General features: G+C 34.5%; 1 long non-coding RNA gene across 6 annotated transcripts; it reads right to left on the reverse strand.

The window, feature by feature from the left end:
- Positions 1-7,041: 7,041 nt before the first annotated feature.
- LOC106769680 lies at positions 7,042-12,619 on the reverse strand. Of its 6 annotated transcripts, XR_001376352.2 has the most exons (7): positions 12,342-12,618; positions 11,555-11,895; positions 10,915-10,978; positions 10,100-10,219; positions 9,883-9,999; positions 9,622-9,720; positions 8,184-8,506 (listed from the first exon to the last, which is right to left on the reverse strand). It is a non-coding gene; the product is annotated as an uncharacterized LOC106769680 (long non-coding RNA). The 6 variants fall into 6 exon arrangements; XR_002669019.1 differs by lacking the exon at positions 8,184-8,506 and adding an exon at positions 7,042-7,797 and having other exon boundaries at positions 11,555-12,619; XR_002669018.1 differs by lacking the exon at positions 8,184-8,506 and adding an exon at positions 7,789-7,926 and having other exon boundaries at positions 11,555-12,619.
- Positions 12,620-19,396: the final 6,777 nt, after the last annotated feature.

A 19,396-nucleotide genomic window follows, 5' to 3' on the forward strand; every position in this document is an offset into this window, starting at 1 on the left:
ATTTTTCAAGGTTATCTTTTTTCACCAGATCCCTCAAGTGATCGATACTACCCCCCTTGGCCTCAATGCGTATGCTTTTCTTCAAAAAGTCTAAACTAAAATACCCTTTGACTCAAAATCCCATGTTAACTTCCATTTTTACCGTAATCACGACTTTATAATTTCTTGACCAGAACCCACAGAATTTGACAAGACCATAAAAACATGAGCAACAAAGAAAGAAAGAAAAAAAGAATGTAGTGATATGTACAAGATGCTTGATTTTATTAAACAAAAATGAGGGTTATAAGACTGCACACATCTCCCTTTGTGCCCTATTGAAGGTTCAACATTTTAGATTCAAGGTCAAGTATATGCAATCTCACCAGGATAGTTCCCTAAGCCTAATGATCAATGGTCACTAGATCTATGGCCCCCTCCACAACATTTCCACAACAGTCGAGTAATCAACTAGGTGTGAAAATACAAATGAAGAGAACAGACTCTAGTTGGGGTTCTCATGATAGCCAAACAGGCAGTATGGCCCAAGTGGCACCGCTACACAACCCCTCTATTTCTAAGCTGCACTCAGACCCGGGTATAGGGCCTCACCCAATAGATGCATAATATGTGTGTGTGTGAAGGGAGAATGCAATGCACCCAAACCTTCACCTACAAAATAACCAGAAGATTCCCAGGCATATATAAACATGTTTTCTACCCTAGGGTTCAATATCCAACAATTCACATGCAGTTATTCCAAATATCAAGCATAGATAAAGAAAAGGGAAAAGAAAAACATAAAGCAAAACCACATCGAATTCGCGCATCTAATTAAATGGTCTGACTCTCACATTTCCCCAGTGGAGTCGCCATCTGTCGCAACCGAAATCGCGACAGGACGACTATCCAAAAAGAGGAAACGATTTTAGAAAAAGAGATTTGGAGTCGCCACCATAGTTTATTCTGGAAAACTACGGAAAAACCATAAAATGATAAACCAAAGATTAGGTTCGGAAGTCGGTTACGTGTAAGAAAGGTATTAACACCCTACAACGCCTACCCGAAGGCAGTACCTTTAATTAAATGCGCGAATGTGATGTGGTTTTTCAAAATATTTAATTATCCCTAAAAATGAAATTCTAAAGAAACAAAAATATTTTTTATTTTTTGTTTTTTGTGCCCGACAAGGATTGACCTTACTCTTACGTATTCTTATTCAGAATGAGAAATCAAGGCTACGTAGTTCTAGTTGAGAGATTGTTTATTTGTCAAAAAATGTTTTTAGTTTTTTAAAGATTTTATATTTTTTGGTATTTTTATAAAAGAACGAGAAAAGGTTTTCAACACAAGGCCTACACGAACGATCGCACCTGTGCTTAAACCTTTTAAAATATTTTTTTTTTATTTTTGAAAGAAGAGGAAAAAGGTTTTCAGCACAAGGCCGACAGAATGGTCACACGTGTGCTTAAACCTTTTAAAATAAATTTTTGTTGATTTTTGAAAGAAGAAGAAAAAGGTTTTCAGCACAATGCCAACAGAATGGTCGCACGTGTGCTTAAACCTTTTGAAATAATTTTTGTTGATTTTTGAAAGAAGAAGAAAAAGGTTTTTAACACAAGACAGACAGAATGGTCGCACGTGTGCTATTAACCTTTTAAAATAATTTTTGTTGATGTTTGAAAGAAGAAGAAAAAGGTTTTTAGCACAAGGCAGACAGAATGGTCGCACGTGTGCTATTAACCTTTTAAAATAATTTTTGTTGATTTTTGAAAGAAGAAAAAAAAGGTTTTTAGCACAAGGCAGACAGAATGGTCGCACGTGTGCTAAAACCTTTTAAAATAAATTTTATTTGTTATTTTTATTATTTATTTTTGGTGGACTTAATCATGCAAAAGGACTACATACCGTAAAAACTAATAATCAAACAAATAATAAAAATAAAGAAACAAAAGAAAATAAAATAAAATAAAGTAAAAGCAAAATAGAAGCCTAACAAGAATAGGGGTGTAGAGATGAAAACCATAGGTGTAGAGCATGAGATTTCTGGGTCCAGCCCAAAAATAGGAGTGCGAGAGTGAAGTTGAGATGTCATGTAGTAGGGTCCAAACCCAAAGATAGGGGGTGCGATAGCAAAGTTGGAGGTGGCCCAATGCCCAAATGTCTTTTTGTCTGAAGAAATGGAATGGTGGTGCGCATAGCCTCTCCGCTGCTCACGGCCACTACTCACCTTCCGGCCACCGCAAACCAAGGTCCAACGGTGTCGCCGACAGCGATCCTCGTCGCCTGAGCCACCAAGTCGAGGTCGTCGTCCTCCATCAAGCTGTCCACCACTAGATGCAACCCAAAACTCTGTGACGCCGCCGACTGCCGCCACAGACTCTGCCAGACGTCGCGCCAACTTAAGCTGCAAGAAACTGCGCCTCCACGGTGGTTGAAAACACATGTCTCCTCCCCTCTAAGAGCTCACTGCTCTCACTACCGCTCGCCTAAAGACGTTGTCGTCAGCTAAGGCCGTCACTCCATTGCCGGCGAGATAAATTCTTCTTCTCCTGTTATGCGAGGCGTCGTGGTCGCTTTACTTCTACTTAGAACCCAAATCCACCACCAGCAATTAACCTCTTGTTTATGTCGTGCCGTGCTGGGCGTGATTCTTGGGTTTTGATGATGACAATGTCGTGAGAGCGGGTGAGGATAATTGTGGTTATGCTTTTGTTTTTTAGTTTGAATGCAGGAAAAATAGTTGAGAAGTATGATACAGAGGATGGAAATGAAGATTTGATGGAGATGGTGGAATGGTATTCGTAGAAGTTGTGTATGGCAAGATGGCTATGGCTTCAATATGACTTTTGGTTGTTGATTCGTGTGACGGTGGAAGATGCGCGGGATATGGGTTGTCCGTGTTGATAGAGAATGGATTTAGAACAAAAATTGGAGAGTCATGTGTGTGTATGATGATGGAGTTGGAGGTAATGGAAAGGGAAAAATAGAAATTGAAGTTGGCTGGAGAGTTGATGAGGATAAAGATGGTGGGAGGATGCTGGCAGCTTCTATTAGTGGCCCGATGGTTGGCGCGAGGATAGTGTTGTTTTTTAGTGAGGGAGATGGAAAAATGATGTAGTGGGTTGGGTGGTGATGTTCGGGACCGAGAGAAAAAGGTTGGAATTTTTTTGGAGAGCAAACAATGGAAGAGTGTATCTCAGCCTCCCTGAGAGAGAGCCCGAGAGATGAATATTGTGAGGATGCAGAGCGTGTTTGTTTGGATGGTTTACGGGCAGATGGGTCAGTGTGTATGCTGCGTGATGATGGATAAAATCCAAGAGAGCCCACCCAATGGATGATAAGTGTAAAAATGGTAAAAAAGTCTGACGTTAGGGTCATGAGATCCCAAAATCAATTATCTATACCTGTTTTTTTTCTCAGAAAAAGTCTCTTTAACAACTCTTTTTTGACAACTTTTTGACAACGCATACATGACAGTCTATGATTGGTCCGTTTCAAATATTTTTTTAAACATAAATTCAAACAAACCAATAAAATGATGACATGTGTATTGTTGTCAAAAAGTTGTTAAAAAGAGTTGTCAAAATATCATTGTCCTTTTTCTCACCACTGCACCAGTACAAAACGTGTCCCTTTTGACAACAAACTTGTTTTCTTCTTTTTCTTTTATTCACGTTTTTCTTTTCTTTTCTTTTTGTTTTTCTTCTTTTTTTCGTTTCTTTTTCTTTTCTTCTTCTTTCTTTTCCTTTCTCTTTTTTTCTTTTCTTTTTTTTTCTTCTTTTTTTTAAAAAGAATATAGAAAAATCAAATCTGATAGAAAAACTAAGTCAAATAACAAACAAAAATAAAATAAAATGAAAATAAGGTGAAAACAAAATAAAATGAAATAAGACAAAAACAAAAATAAAAACTAGTCCTATTAGAGTCACCCAGACGAAATTGGGTGTTGACATTAGCTCATATGCATACATGCTTTTATTAAGGGGGAGTATTATCTTAGAGAGAGAACATTAAACACAACTTTTTAATTTTGATCAAAAAGGGAGAGAAAATATTTAAAGGTTATTTGCTTATTTGTGTTTACTCATTAATGCTTTTTTCTTCCATAAGTTGTGTTTTTATCCAAATTATTACTAAAAGCTTTAAATCAAAGGAGTTTTTGATCATTATCAAAAAGGGGGAGAATGTTAGCAAAATGATGAAGATGAAGTTTTGATGATATCCAAATCAAGTCAAGAGAAATCAAGATTCAAGAAGATCTTATGAAGACTTGTATTGCAATGGAAAGGTTTTGTAATAATTGTAGTTCAGTGTCTAGGACTTAGATTTTCAGTGGTTTTGATTCCATGCACTTTCATATTATGTAATTGATGTTCAGAGTCAAAATTGCACAGTTTTAATCGATTAAAACTAGTATTAATCGATTAAATAGAGTAAAAGCTAAAAACTCAACCTTTTAATCTATTAGCTAATCGATTAAAATACCTTTTAATCGATTAAAAGTGACCATTGGAGTTTTCTAGTCGTTAAAACTAGTCGTTGTACTCATTTTAATCGATTAACAATAATATTAATCGATTAAAAGTGTTAAATGGCTGGAAATGAAGAACAAAACAGTATTTGCTTGAATATATAAATAGGCTCTCATTTTCCATCAACAACAACTCTTCCCTTGTGCTCTAGAACTCTGAAATCATTGAGAATTGTGTACTTTTGCTCAGCTAAAGAAACTCATGTCTATGGAGCTGTTGAAGTGCTACTGCAGTGATAGAGGAATAGCTAGTTCATCCTTGGTGCATTTGAGGAAGTGTTCGGAAGAGGTTCATCCTTCGTGAAGTATTCGGAGGAAGTGTTTCATCCTTTGTGAAGACTCAAAGCAGGTACAGGTTCATCTCTTGTGGTATCAAGAGAGGTGTTTTCTAAACGTTTACAAATTGTTTCTTTGTGATTGTAATTTGTAGTTGTTTTGTGATTGTAATTTGTAATTGTTTTTTGATTAATGGACGGTTAACTCTGTTTTGAGATAAGCGACTGGACGTAGGATTGGTAAGATCTGAACCAGGATAAAATCATTTGTGCAAATTTCTCTCAACCTTACTCTTGTTATTTATCTTTATTATCTGCTTAGTAAGTAAAATTGAGAAGAAATTTTAAAAGGCACACTTTATTATTAAAAACAAATTCAACCCCCCTCTTGGTTTGTTATCCCACGCTAACCATTCTGTTGCAGCCATTCTGACAGTTTTGAAACTGCTAGCAAGGTTCAATTCGTGACATATTGGTTTAACTGTAGAATAGTATAGTAAACCATGATTTTTGAACCAAAATTGGAAGCTGCAAGGTGATTTTCTATAACAACTTGGTTTTAAGTCATTTTAGAGTTTGAACACATTTCAAATCACTAAACAAAGTTGTTGGAGTGATCAACTTTGAGTTAGAGCCAGTGTTCAGCAAAATTGAGTTTCAAACCACCAATTTCAAGCCACACCAAATACAACAACCACTGCACCCACAACAAGCGCTAAAGCAAATTGATCGAAGACAAAACTAACTCACAAATCGTAATCGTGATTTTTGATTTACCTTCAAGATAAAAGTTACTTACTGACCACATTTAACTAAGTAAGGAACCCTAATTTGCTTGAACTAAATTACTCACAGACCACATCTCATCAAACATGTCATGAAATGTGGCAAACCTTAGCCATTACACATAATTATCAGACGTTAGCTAGCTCAACCTAATTTTAACGACATTAGTGTTGGAGGACGACAAATTATAGTTTCCTTAAGGACAAGAATCAAAGTATACCAAAGTTTGAAAGAGAGACTAAATCTAAAATCGCATGATAGTTGAAGGACTAAAAACATATTTAACCTATAAATAATTATTCACCAAACCTTATTTCTTAAAAAATCCTTTGAATTAAAATAAACCCTTTAAACTATAACAACGTTTTATATTATACTTAAAATATTTAACTTTTATTTATGTATTTTCTAATTAAAATTTTTAAAATCTCATATCATCTGTCACATATAGACGAGATCAGCTAGATATCTTTGAAAATATTGGGCATTAAAATCATGAAAACTGAGTTTCAAACCAGTAATTTCAAGCCACACCAAATGCAACAACCATTGCACCCACAACAAGCACTCAAGCAAATTGATCGAAGACAGAACTAACTCACGAATCGTAATCGCGATTTTGGATTTACCTTCAAGATAAAAGTTACTTACTGACCACATTTAATTAAGTAAGGAACCCTAATTTGCTTCAACTAAATTACTCAGTGACCACATGTCATCAAACATGTTATGAAACGTGGCAAATGTTAGCCATTACACATAATCATTAGATGTTAGCCAGTTTAGCTTAATTTTAACGACATTGGTTTTGGAGGATGACAAATTATAGTTTCCTTAAGGACAAGGATTAAAGTATACCAAAATTTGAAAAAGAGACTGAATCTAAAATCACATGATAGTTGAAGGATTAAAAGCATATTTAACCTTTAAATAATTATTCACCAAACCTTATATCTTAAAAAATCCTTTTAATTAAAATAAACCTTTTAAACTATAACAACGTTTTATATTATACTTAAAATTATTAACTTTCATTTATGTATTTTTCTAATTAAAATTTTTAAGATCATATCATATGTCACATATAGACGAGATCGTCTAGACATCTTTGAAAATATTAGGCATTAAAATCCATAGTGTAACATATTTTGTTCTATTTTTTTTGCTATAGGATGTCCTCCAACAACCCATAGAAATGATGCTCAGTTGATGCTTTAATATTTTATTATTAAGATAGTAAATAATAAGCATAGGTTTTCTATTTAAAAAATAAAAAAAATTATTACCTTATTAAATATATATAATATATATTTGATTAAGTTAATAAAATAGATGTAATAGCACAAGATGAAGTATGAACTAGAGTTCTTCTTACTATTAGAGACGACTAGAAATGATGAATCATGATTGCTTTTGCACTTAGAAAAGAGAGAAGAATTTGGAATTCGAATACTTTTGTTCTAGAAGAAAAAAAAGAAAAAAATAAAGGGTAGAGTTATGAGGTTTTGGTGGATTTATTATATGAGTTTAAATTAAAACTGACACAAGAAATAACTTATTATAATGGTTCAATTGTCTTCTATTTTTATAGTAATGGTATCTATAAAATTAAAACTGACACAAGAAATATTTTTTTCTCTCCCCTCTTCTTCTCTTCTTTTTTCATCTCACCTTCACATATTCTCTCTTCTTTTTCCTCTCTCATCTCTAACTCAACTCTATCTTTTTCTGTTCTACTCCCTCATCAAATATACTCACTACGACTTTACATTCTTCCTTGGGGTTAACCTTAATGTTAGCCCCAAATTGCTTTTTTGCTTTGTCCTCCATCATCTTGGCCAGCTGGCCAACCTGCATCTCCAAATTTCTAATGGCAGCTTTAGTGCTCTTATTAGTGGAGGTAGTCACCTACATAAATTGTTGGAACATCTCTTCCAACTTGTTGGTTCTCTCATTCAAAGCAGATACCTGTTGCCATAGTGATGGTTGTTGTTGTGGTCTATTGAATTGCCCTGCTTGTCCATTCTGACCTTGACCCATGCTTAGGTGAGGTTTCCACCCTTGGTTGGAATTACCTTGGCGAAATTGGAATTGATTGTCCATGTGATTGACTTCTTCTTGGGCCTCCACTGGATAAGCATATTGACCATTGATATGATCACCACCACATAATTCACAGAGTTATTGTTGAACCTATGAAACGTTCTTCAGTTCCTTTGGCAACTGAGCGAATGTCTTTGTCAAATTCTCCAATTATTGAGTTATGATCTTATTCTATGCAAGCAAGGCATCTTGAGGCTGTAATTGTAGAACTTCCTTCTGTTGAAGTGAAGCTCCTCTTTCAATTTGAATCTTCATATCATTAGTAGCCATAAAATCCGTATATAAGGCCCAAAATCCATATATAACACTTGGTTACATACGACTTACATACAGATAAAAGTCCGTATATAAAACTGTCGTAGATAAATTATATACGGATATCCGTATATAATTTATATACGGATTTTCCGTATATAATTATATACGAAAAATCTGTATATAAAATTTGTATGTAATTATATACGAAAAAATCTATATATAAAATTCGTATATAATTAAAAATATAATTACATACAGAAAAATCCGTATTTAACTTTCTGATTATAAAAGAAAATATTATCCTAATTCTCTATTCCTTTTGCAACCCGAACCAGATTCAGTCATTCTTTATATTACATATTCCTTATATTACATAGTAAATCCAAAAGCATCCTTATACAATAAGAGATATTCAAAGAAATTTAATGTGTCTAAAAAGCTTGAAAGGACCATAATGTTAGCAGTCTTGAACCTCTTAGCATCCTTTGTCACCCTCTCAAATTCCTCTATAACTCTCTCTATGTTAAACTCTTCTACTTTTTCCATCATCTTCATAGTGCTTCCACTACAACTATTATAGAAGAACAAAAGAATTAAGTTGTGACTTAATCTTATCTCTTGGTAACCCCATAAATGTTAATCTTGAGCAGCTAAGAAAAAAGAGGTACGGGAATAATTGATTAACAATTCTGACAATATATTCTTTATCTTTATGAAGGTTGTTCAAGTATATTCTTGTATTAAGTTGGTTAAAATTAAAACTTTTATGCAGGTGTCCAAGGTACATGCAAGTATGGGACTCAGTTAGATTACATATTACAAAGTTATGCATTGAAAATTCTATTTAGTACTAAGTTGTTAGAACTGCAATTTCATATTATAGAGTTATGCATTGAAAATTCTATTTAGCACTTTAATTTCATATTAGAATTATGCATTGAAAATTTCTTATTCAAATTAATTTTATTGATCTAACCATTATTAATTGAAGTTTTATTCAATAAATTAAAGCTGTCAAGTTTCCATAAAATTTTAAGATCATTTTTAATTAACATGTAATGTGTTTTTAAAAATTAAAATAAGTAAACCTTGACTGTAAAATATAACCAATTTGTCCAAAACTTTATGATCATTGAGTTAATATTCAAATATTTAATAATTAAATTAATATAATTTAAATTTTGATATATATATATATATATAATACTCATATATAATTATCTGGTATATATAATACTATTTTGGAAATAGAAAAAAGGTTATAATTCAAAACAAACAATGACAAAGATTTGTTTGACCCAAAAACTATCTTAAAATAGTATCCAATAAAATATTAAATCGATAATTATGTAGATTCATTTACTCCTTATCCAAACTCTTTTGGCAAGTGGCATGTAATAAAATAATTACATATTCTACCTTATCTGTTTCAAAATAGTCAATGTCTTTTGAATCCAACTTAAAATAATCACAATTATTTTTTAATTCTTATATTGCTTTTAAGGAGGTTTAGAAAGTAACAAAATTCGGATATGTCAATGTTATCTTGATCTTGAATTCAAAACCAATTTCAATCATATACACAAACGAAAAATTGAAAGGTGACTTAATTTCAAGTAACTAACAGGAGTTGCATGAATAAACTCCAAAAACTAATCAGCACGAATTTAGGTTTGAATCATTTACCTGAGAATCCTTCCTTCTTGTCTATTTATCGTGCAAGAGACAATTTTTTAGGACCTCTGGCATGTAAGAGTTCTTTAAAGAAAATCGTTGAAAGTTATCCTGTACATATACGATCGAGACCGTGAAACAAAATAAATTACTGACTTATTTCAAGCAGAGGATATGTAAATTTATTTCATTTCCTTCAAAAACATATCTTATCTAGTTTTCATGAACTATTTAATGTCTACTATAAATGCTTGAATTAAAACCAAAAGGCACCTTAGAAAATGATTTGCACGATGAAGCAAACTTGAACGTATCTCTTGGTGATATTAAAGCAATACTACAACCTTTAGCGGAAGCTCTGGTTGTTCTTCCACTTATATGAACATAAACCTTAAAATAAGAAACATATTTGAGATACTATATATATATATATATATATATATATATATATATATATATATAAGAATAAAAAAAACAAGGTATTTCATACCTCTGCCGAATGTGGAAACTGATAGTGGACAACACTTCTAACACCAAGAACATCAAGACTCCGGACAGCAACATTGGCAACAAGTAAATCATTTTCATTTTCCTAAAAGTGATCAATGGCCTACACTAAAACAACGTGCAAAGAATAAAAAAATGGCGAGGAAAATAAAATGCACAGTAAAGATACAATAGATAATATGCTCGATGGTGATCAACAACAATTTAAACAAAAATTGATTGAATTGTACTTCTGTTTTGATTCAGTTTTGATGCTCTAGAATCAGAGTGCTAGCTAAAACCACCCACAGATGTATGTGAAACTAAATTCATGGTGAGCAATGAAACACTATGTTCCGATTGTCGTTCTTAAAATGAATGACACAAAAAAACATAAGAAAAATGAACAATAGCCCTGCAAATAAAAAATAACTGCTGAAAATTCGTAGCAATAAGATTTTGACAACTTTTCAGTATTAAATGTCTTGCTTTCCATATGGCAAAAATTCCTTCTATTAGACCAAAAATAAATACAATAAGAAATACCCTGTCCAATCATATCAAATATACAATCATATCAACCTTGTTTCACGTTGAGGCATTACTGTGATTGTCACAGGGGTAACATAATAAAGTGCCCTTTTTGTTGCTATCACATAATCCCCTTTCTTAACAATCCCCTTTCTTCTTTTCAAAACTCAGTCAAACATTAAATGGTTAAACATTAAAAGTTGACATATTTACCAACAAAAAATCAAACAATAGTCATCCATGTTGTAAAAGTCTAATAGCTTTCACTTTGTGGTAAAAGACTCATACCTTTCACTGGCAACAAAATTTCCAACGTGGCAGTCGATATCTTTTGCCTCACACTTAAGTCAGCCTGTACAAGAGATTATAAAGAATTCAATCAATTAAGCACATGTCAATCATCATACTAATGCAACACCCAAAATTATAAATTATTTTACTTTAGCATTTATAGACTCAGGTTCCTTAGCAAAATTTAAACTATTAAGAGTGTGTTTGGAACTCAGTGGAGCTTATCGAAATGCCAATCAATCAAGTTCCATTCTCTCTATATTTGCTGCTCTAGAAAGTGGTGTTATCTAGTTACAAGGCTACAAATGTGTTTCCTAACAAGACGCCATTTTAAACAGGACGCCCTTCATATAAATTATATTTATATACTCTGATTTTCTTGTGTGTGTTTATCATCTCCATTGATGAACTAAAAACAAAACAACAACACCAGAGAAAACTTATTATAGTTTCCTATCCTCTTTGGTTTTCTTAAGTGGAGGTTTACTTCAATGTTGTGCATATTATCGCACCAGTTAAATAGATTAAAGTTTGCACCATATTTTAAACCAGATATCTTACTGCCAAGTTAAAATAAGATATGAATCTAAAACCANGAAACATATGCATTTGCACAAAGCATAACATTATTGCTTACTCTTTAAGGTATCTTTGTCTTCATAAGAAGGAAAGTGGGAAGCCATTCCAAAACCTTCAGCCTTCTCTATAAATAAAGTTGTTGTAGAAAAATGTTCAAAACCCAAACATTAAAAAAGGCAGTTTACAAGATCCATATATAAGTGGTATAAAAACAAATTTTACTGCCCTGTTTGGTGGAATTTGGCGCATCATTAGAGTTGTGGAACTCTGTTCATTAAAGTGATGCAACAAATTTTGACTATATGGAGCATACTGTGTCGAAGGTGTAGCAGAGGTATACGGTAAGAATCTAGTGAACTCCTTAAGCAAATCTCGATGGTCCTTGAAGAGGGTAGCAACCTATTTTTTTTTTTTAAAAGAAAGAGTGTAAACTATATCAGCAAAACCACCAGAAAAACTGATTCTCCTTTATCTTGTTCAGAAAACTGACTGCTTCTTCATATTCAAAATCGAAGAGAGAATCAAGAAAAAAAAGGGATGTAGGGTATCCTGGTTTTACAAATTTAGGGATTTTGGGTTTCTGGTTTTACGAATCAAGAATTTCCCAAAACACAAGACCCTCCTCAATCAGAATCTCCTAACAATGCAATGTCTTCCACACACAACACTTGAACCACACCACAAAGCATTTGTGCCAATCGAAAGAAAGAAAAAAGGGATTAGGGTTTTCTAGTTCTACGAATTTAGGGATTTACGAATGAACAAAGACAATTACTTGTAGATGAATGAACAATAAACACTAAATCAGAAGAACGAAAGACTTAGTCAGAGCGAGAAAAACGAACTTCTTCTTCTTTGCAAGTCAGTGCGAGACAATGGTGACCAGGGAGTTAGCGGAGTGTGAAGAAGAAGAAAATGGTGAACTGTGTGAGAGTGAACGAGATGGACATAAAGTGAGTGCAAGAGTGAGCTTAGTGAGCGAGAGAGTGAGAGGCTTGAAAGGAGCGGCAGAGAACGAGGGTTAGAGTGCTTGAGAGAGAGGCGGTGAGGGAGCGAGAGAAAACGAGGGAGTGGGAGAGAACGAGGGTTGCAGTGCTCAAGCTGTGTAACACTGAGAAACCTCATTTAAGTTATATTTTTAATTTTTAATTATTAATTATTTAATAATCCGTATATAAAGTTGGTATGTAAAAAACTCCTTAGATACAGATCAAAAGAATTCATATATAATAATCAATATGTAAATTGCAATTTTCTTGTAGTGAAAAGGACTATTGATGCTTCATCAAAGCCATGCATATGTGTCTTCCGTAAAAGACTTTTATATTTATCCCGTGCTTGACCTAGAGTTTCTTCCGTGTCTTGTCTTAAAGAAGAAATTTCTTGCTTACCCTTGTTGATTTTTGACTGCGGGAAGTACTTTTTTAGAAACTTTGAAACCACAGCTTCTTAGTCAGTAAAGCTATCCTCCAAGAAAAAGTTCAGCCATAGCTTAACATTGCCTCCCAATGAGAAAGGAAACAAACTNAGCTTTATCGCATCATCCGGCACACCATTGATCTTTACAGTGTTGCAAATCTCGTTGAATGTGGTCAGATGTTCATATGGACTTTCGTGAGACAGTCCATTGAATTGGTTTCTCTTCACCAATTCTATCAACGTTGGTTTCATGTTAAGCCCCTGGCAAGTGTATCAGATCATTATCAAGTAATATAAATGGTAAGACCGAGTATCGTTCTCCCAAAGGACTCTTAGGCCTTATCTTTCATGAAAGTTGATTGCATAAGACTTAAAAGAAGAATAAGTTGTAGTGTTAATGCAAAAACCGAATTTAAACATGCAAATGAAAATTTGAATCAATTGGCAAATAAGAAATATGAATGAATGAAGTTGTTGGGGTTTACATTTTCATCCTTATCCATCCTCTTATATCTACTATTCTTATTAAATTCGCTGTATTATCAATGTCATGCAACTTTCTATTTTACTCTAAACTCGATCTCTCGGCAAAAAGAGCCTATTACCAATTAGTAGTTTACCATCTCTAGTCTCCCTAGTAATTACAAATGAATTATAGTACAGAAGCTTAAAAGCAATTGATCGTCTTACCCCTATCTCTAGGCAGTAATTCATTATCAAGAGAATTCTAATCAGTTCTAGATTTCCCCGTATGTCTCCATATCGAAAAAACGAAAGATCATACCACCGAATGAGTTAAACGATGTAAGCATTAAAACACAGAAAAGAAAACCCAAACAATTGATAATAAAAGCATGTGAATATAATAAGAAGTTTGATACAAGAGAGTTTCAAAAGGATTTACATTGTTCTCCAACAACAAAGGGTTTAGTTCACCATAGACATGGTAAAACTAGATGGAATTAATGGAAAAGATGAAAGAGTAAACCCTAGATTTGATAAATTAGAGCCTAAGCATCCAAGAAACCGCCTCCAAGGAGTGTAGAAGTGCTCTGGACGTCTTCCTCTGCCAAAAGACTACTATGAGGATCGCACTGGGGCTATTTATAATGCAGAAAAGTAACAAAATTTCGGCCCAGGCGCATCATTTAGGCGCTCAGCGCCCAGTTGACCGCTCAGCGGTGGGCCCCTTAATCGCAAACCGCTCAGCGGTGGAAGTGACCGCTCAGCGCTGACCCTCAAAGGTGCAAGACGCTCAGCGATGCCGCTCAAGTGAGAAATAGTGACCACTTCCTCGAAGTTGGCACTCAACGCTGAATTAAGCGCTGGGCGGTGGACCTCCCTCTTCTTTTACTTCTTTTCTCATCCTTTCTTGAGTCCAAGTCCATCCTTCTTTACTTCCACCCTTCAATTCTCATTAAATCCTGCAAAAACAATGTAAAACAGGCATAATATCTCTAAAAACCACTTTTGACTATCCTATAACTAAACTTAGGAGTTTTAGATGATTCTAAGCTTATTCTAAGCGATAAAGGGTGTGATTTGATATCAAATTTAAGTATAAAAAGAACGGTTTTTAGACCATTATCACAACCCCAAACTTAGAACTTTGCTTGTCCTCAAGCAAACAAGACACAACTTTAACCTTTCCACCTTATCATTAAAGATAGTTCAACTCTTTCAAAAATCATTCTGTCATGACAAGTGATTTCTCAATTTAGCTTTTCAATGAAATCAAATCAAGATGCATACATGCTTTTATTCATTCCAGTTCACATATTTATGTATTCTCTAGTAGGTGCTATTTCTATGAATGATCAATCCACTAAGCACAAATGTAATCATGAAATTGTTGACAAATTGGCAAGTGTACCAAATCGTATGATGGGTGTCGCGGCCCATACAAATTTAATTGCATATTAGAAATGCAGTATCGCTAGGGAATGACCCCTAGGTCGTCTCCCAAAGACTAATTTTGCAGTTCAAGAATCGAGTCTAACACGAAAAGAGGAGGGGTTTGTGAAAATGGTTTTGCAAAAATTAAAGTCAATAAAGACATATATGCAAACAAACTAATTTAGGCTAGCATGGTAATTAAACTAACATTATTAAAAACCTTAGACAACATTGAAATAAATTAAAATACTAGACCCCAACAATGTGACAAAGAAATATCTTGCTTAATTAAAATTATTAAATGCAAAACTACATTAAAGAAATGAAAAACAACTAATCCTATTATGCAAACTAATTCAAAACAAAAGAACTAAGCAAACACAACTTTTTCCTACTAGTAATTTATGTGACCAAGTGCATCCAACCAAACTAAATTAAAAGTGCAAAAGGGCTAGAAAAACCCTTTGGGCCATGAGCTTGTGGCATTCCAAAGTCCAACTTCAAAGTCAACCTTCACTAAACTATAAAATATGTTGCCTCTTGTCCCATGTGCTTCTTTCTTCAAGAAAATTGAACATGTGCATTCCAAAAACAATTAAGCCATCCTCTCTCTTCCACCATGCAACAAAGAAAATGAAATACACAAGCTAAGACACAATTTCCGTGAGCAAGCAAAGAGCTTCTACAAAAGTTGCTTCAAAAACCAATGTGCAAATGGAAGATACTTTGAATGGTCCAACCCATGTGCCATGTAAGCAAAGTCAAAGCAAGGAAAAACAATCACAATACATCCCCCTTTTCAAAGCCACTCTCGGCAATTTCAAATGCTAGCAAAGATGACCACCAAAATTGGAAACATTCCTTCCATGAAAAGAAGCATCTCATGTGTTGGTCCAAATCGGGTAAAAATTAAATGCACCTTTCTCTCTCCCTTCTCACCTCATTTTCGTTTTTTTCTCTACAAACAAACATCATTCAGGTTTTCTTCCTTCATCGTACCAAAACCATGCTCCAAGAACCCAAGGTTCCAAATGCAAAACAATACACACACATCAAACACAAAGTCTACCTCCTTCAACCTCACTTCTAACTCTCTTCTCTTCAAATTTTTGACAAAAATAAAATGGAATCACTAAACCTCTTTCAAGAACCGTCCAACACTCATTATGAAACACAATGTGCAGTTCCAAATATGTTTCCAAACATCAAAAACGAAATGCAAGAAGAAAAGGTTCAAAACTCAAAACACCAACACATCACTTAAGCTCCTTTCAACCCAAAACTCACATAGGACTCCATTTTTATCATTCAATCCAAGAAAACTTAAATAAAACAGAAAATACTACAGCAAATGGAGAGGAAAACGGAAATACAACTTCATTCAAACCAAAGACCCATCATGAAAATGCAAGAGAAACCCTTCAAGCTCATGCTTCCAACTTCAAAGAACAAGAAATAGAATGAGGAATGGGACGGTTTTGCATCACCAACAAGCAAAGATAATCAAGATTGAGGCAAGAGAAGAAGAAAAACATTGTCTTGTTCATTCCATAGCTCAAAGAAAACGAAACCCTACAAGCTCCCAAGGAGGAAGTTCATGAGACCATGCAAAGTGTGAGAATGTGAGAGCCTCGGAGAGTGTGGTCGGCTATTCCTCTCCAAATACCGTCCAAACCTCTAAAATTGGTGGGGTCCACCTCTAATAAACCCTAGGGATTGGTGCCACATGTCCCACACATGGGTTTTTTACAAAAATGCCCCTAAAAGGGTCCAAAACACCTAATTCTAATTAAGGTCTTCTAGAAAACGAAATTACAACTTAATTAAAATTGAAATGACTAAATGTTGGGTCTTGAATGATCACGCCACCTTCCTTAATGCTCCAAATGATGTTTCCCAAAATTTCCCTGTAATCAAAATGCACTTAATCAGCTCAGAAAATCCAATTTAGCATAATTACGAATTTCTGACCAAATTAAGCAGAAATCGGAAAACGGGGAAATAACAGAAAACTAAACACAATTCCCTAGTTTAATTAAGTACAATAAACTAAATATAGTTCAAGAAATAACCACTCATCATCGTACAAGTAATATAAATGGTAAGACCAAGTATCATTTTCCCAAGAGACTCGAATGGCTTTCTCGTTTGCGTGAATTAAAATAATAAGACTTGAAAATAAAAATTAATAAATTGGATTTGAGAACAAAAATATTAACATGCAAAATAAAGGTGATTCAATTGACAAACAAAAACAATGGATGAATGAATGTTGTTGGGGGTTCACAATTTCATCTAATCCACTCTCTTTTACCTACTCCTCTTGAATATTAGTTTGATTAATTAATTGTTATGCGACTTTCTTAGCCTCTCCTTAACCTGATCCCTCGACAAAAAGGGCCTAATATTAACTACTAGCTTGCTATCCCTAGCCTCCCCTAGTAATTAATACCGCATTATAAACAGAAGTTAGCGCAATTGATCGTCCTACCCCTATCCCTAGGTGGTATTACAAAATCAAGAAATTACTCACCAGTTCATGTCATTACTGTACGTCCCCATATCAATAAAGACAAACATCAGTTACCGAATGAGTTAAATGATAAAGGCCTTAAGCACAAATGATAACCCAACAACTATCAATCAAAACATATGGAGACCATATAAATAATCAAGAGTTTTAATAAAAGAGAGTATCATAAGATTACATTGTTTCCCCCAACAATAATAGGGTTTAGTTCACCATAGACATGGTGAAACTAGATGAAAAATGGAAGAAGAATGGAAGAGCAAACCCTAGAAAAGATGAAAAGGAGCCTAAGCATCCAAGAGATTCTCTCTAGAGAGCAAAATTAGGTCTGGTCGTTCTCCCCTGTCAAAAGAATGACTCTGAACTCGCAATAGGGGTATATATAGGTGAGGAGCGTATTAGAAAACAGACCCAGGCCCAGCGAGCCACCGCCCGACGGTTTAAGTGTGCCGCCCGGCGGTTAGCCATAATACTCCAAACCGCCCGACGGCAATCGCCACCGCCCGGCGGTTTCCCTCAGAACCGCCCAGCGTCAATCGCCATGCCTATTCCTCGTCCTGGACCGCCCAACGATTCAAATCTTCATTTTTCTGCTCTTTTCTTGAGTCAACAACCTGTATCTTTAACTCCATTCTTCACTTTCTCAAAATAGCTTCAAAACAATGCAAAACAAGCATAAAATCGCTAAAAACAACTTTTGACTCTCTACAGACTCATTTATTGAGTTTTGCTTGATTCTAGGCTCATTCCAAGTAGTAAAGGGCGTAATTCGGTCCAAATTGACATATGAAAATAACTGTTTTTCAACCTTCATCAGAAATTCATCAATCCTTTCCAAGCAAAGTGTTTCACTCAATCACTCAAGTGTTTCAGGAGGTTACCCTTCTCTCTACTATTCACCTGTCACATGCAACAAAATTGACATTCATCTCATACAATCAACATCTTTACATAGAAAGGCCATCACAAGGACTTTATCAAGGCTTATAATATGGTTGGGCTAACAAGAAACATTGGTTTCTCAGATCACAAAATCCTTGAGTTAAGAGAGTTATTCACATAATCATAGTTCAAGTACAAACTCTCTTTTTTACCAATCTCACTCATTCCCAACTTTCCCTTTTTTCTTTTCTTTTACATTGAGGTAACCTTTCATGCTTTTTCTTTTCTTTTCTTTTCTTTCTTTTCTCATGTTTTTTTCATTCACCACTTGAACTCAATGCCTTTCTTTTTGCCTTTCAATTTCCCCCAACAACCCCAAACTTGAACCTTTTATTAACACCACAAAGTATTTCTTCAACCTAACAAAAGGTAAAGACTTTCAAAACAAGGGTTTTCATTCTGTATAAGGCTTAGGTTCAAAAAGGGTAGAATACATGGTTCTCTTTACTTTGGGCGAAAATTTGGCTAAGTAAGGGCTTTCAAAAATGGCCTTGATCATATGACATAAGCATGTAATTCAGTCAATCATAAAGATTCGGGCTATATCATTCATGCTTCCAAATGAATAGTAAATATATCAACAAAACATTTTGGAGCTCAAAACCTCACACAGCTATGCTCTTCTCACCTCTCAAACATCAATCATACATCCTGCCTAGCATCATAATCACAATCATAAATCATCATTCACCTGTTCACAAGCTAGTGAACAATTCACCTGTATATAAGCATGCAACACAATCTCAATTTGTCATTCACATCAAACTTCATCAAGCAACTCATCATGCAATAAAATCAAGTCAAACCGTAGTCAGAAAAGGTGTTCATGCAAGTACAAACACCTACACTACTCAACATAATTTAAACCTATTCTAGAAATTCAAAGTACAAAAGTCAAAGAAAGATAAAACCTCGGTTGCCTCCCAATAAGCACTTGTTTAACGTCACGAGTCTGACCCAACAACCTCACAGATCTAGCAACTTCATCACCGTGGAAAGTTGCTCCACTTCTCCCCCCAAATAATGTTTGAGTCTTTGACCATTTACCACCTAACTTTTCTACGGATCCCTATCAACTGGATGTACCTATTCAACTGCCCCATTAGGATATAC

This window comes from Vigna radiata, chromosome 8, assembly GCF_000741045.1.
Source record: "Vigna radiata var. radiata cultivar VC1973A chromosome 8, Vradiata_ver6, whole genome shotgun sequence".
Lineage (NCBI taxonomy): Eukaryota > Viridiplantae > Streptophyta > Magnoliopsida > Fabales > Fabaceae > Vigna > Vigna radiata.